The 2,242-nt window shown below is 37.6% G+C and overlaps 1 pseudogene; it reads right to left on the reverse strand.

Annotated features, from left to right (window-relative positions):
- Positions 1-594: 594 nt before the first annotated feature.
- On the reverse strand, positions 595-1,523 carry LOC114040984 (annotated as a pseudogene).
- Between the last annotated feature and the right edge of the window lie 719 nt (positions 1,524-2,242).

The raw sequence follows: 2,242 nt of genomic DNA on the forward strand, positions 1-2,242 counted from the left end.
CTGGTGTTGGGCTGGAATCAACAAGGCTGGAACTTTTTGTCACCTCTAGGTTGTTTTCTTCAGCTCCTTTCAGATGAATGCTGCTGGGTGCTTATCTGTCTGGGGCCCTTTGTAGTGCTGCTTCCCATATTTTTGCTGAGGCACTGGGAGACTCATTTGCTGTAGAATTCCAAGGCTCCAGAATCTCCACCTGGTGTGCTAAAGTAGGTCTTTCCTCTAGCTGGCTGGGTGACTCCTGTTTCCTACTACTCCCCTTCCTGCAGGGTAAGAGTGGCCTTTCCTGTTAATCCCTCTAGCTAACTGGGCTACTGTACTGCTGCACCCCATCTTGCTTCTGGTTCAGCTGTTCCAGGGTTTTTTCTGGGGTGATATTTTCTGGGTTTTCAGAGGTTGATAGGGGAGCGTGAGAGCGACTACCTTTTTGCTCTGTCATCTTGGCTCCTGGATGCAGAAGTAGGAAGAATCTAATTAATGTTACAAATAAAATAAAAAGAGGGAAAAATAAAGTTCATCCCTTGAAAACATGGTGAAAATAGTAGTATGTTATAATTTCTTCTAAAGGCCTTCAATGAAAAATCAAATTAAAATTCTCTTTTATTTCAATATTAAAAATATTTTCATTGCCCATACCTTCTGCATAGCATTCTTCATCTCTGTATTTCTCAGTGTACTGATGAGAGGGTTCATCATGGGTGCAATGACTGTATAAAACATTGAGAACTCCTTATCATTTTCACTGGCACTGGTAGGTGGGATATAGGTGGCGATACAGGGTACAATGAACAGAACAATGACCATGACATGGAAAGCACTGTTGGAGAGGGCTTTCCATCGAGCGTCTGATGAATGGTTCCTAAGGTTATATAATATGATGATGTAAGATGCCACTAAAACCACAAAGGTGGCCAAGACAACCATCTCAGTGTTTGCAATGACTAAGATATTAGGGATACGTGTGTCAGTGTAGGCAAGTTTTAAGAGGGCTTTCACATCACATATATAGTGATCCACTTAATTAGGACCACAGAAAGTTAATTGAATGCCCGTGAACATCTGGGCAATACCATGCCAAAAGGTGACTAGCCAGGCCATCAGGAGCATCATATTACATCTTTGTCTCTTCACAATGATCATGTAATGCAGAGGTTTACAGATGGTGACATAACGATCAAAGGCCATAGACACCAGAATGAACATTTCAACCCCTGAAAGAAAAAGAGCCGTAAAGAGCTGAGTCATACAACTATTATAGGAGATGGATGTTTGCTTGGCAATTAAATCCCTGAGTAGCCTGGGAACCACAGTGGAAGTATAGGCAAGATCCACATAGGATAAATGACTGAGAAAGTAGTACATAGATTGCTGGATTGATTACTGCATACAATAGTGATGAAGATAATAATGTTCCCAAAGAAGGTGGCAAAATAGCAGAGCAAAAAGATGACAAAACATATAATCTTAATCTCTGGCTTCTCGAATAGTCCCAAGAAAACAAATTCTGTGACATGGTTCTGAATTTCCATGTATTTAAAGTAGAGTATAGCTTTCCAGAAGAATTCTAATTCATCTGAAATTAAACCATATATGACAAATCAGTAAAAGTACTGAGTTTGTAGATGTTTTTGAATCAAGTCTCATTAGCAGATTATGGATATAATTTAATTCTACATTTTGACTTTTTTCTATATATTTAAATGAAAATATGAAATTTTGTTTTAATTTCATTGAGATGATAGGTATTCTTCTTAGATCAAATATACATTCAGTAGCCCTTCTCATGCTATTAAAATCTATTTATACCTATCAGTTAAAAATGCAATATAACTTTAAAGGATATGATACTGTCTGAAAAGTTCCATTTAATGGACTTCTAAATCATTAAGAAGATCTTTTTTGTGAGGATTCACCCTATATCAGCCAGTTCTTCAAATAATTAAATTAAGTTGGTTAAAAAAAGGAAATTCTTAACATCTTTGTAAAAAAAAAAGTAAGAGTAGGGGCAGCTAGGTGGCACAGCGGATAGAGCACCAGACCTGAATTCAGGAGGACCTGAGTTCAACTATGGCCTCAGATTAAACACTTGACACTTACTGGCTGTGAGGCCCTGGGCAAGTCACTTAACCCCAATTGCCTCACAAAAAAAAAAGTAAGAGTAAAAGCTATCATTTTAGATGTAATGCAACAAATATTAAATTTGAATATTATGCTAGCTGTCAAAAACTCATTTTTTTGAAAACTAGGA

This window comes from Vombatus ursinus, unplaced genomic scaffold (genome assembly GCF_900497805.2).
Source record: "Vombatus ursinus unplaced genomic scaffold, bare-nosed wombat genome assembly UNPS02014163.1, whole genome shotgun sequence".
Lineage (NCBI taxonomy): Eukaryota > Metazoa > Chordata > Mammalia > Diprotodontia > Vombatidae > Vombatus > Vombatus ursinus.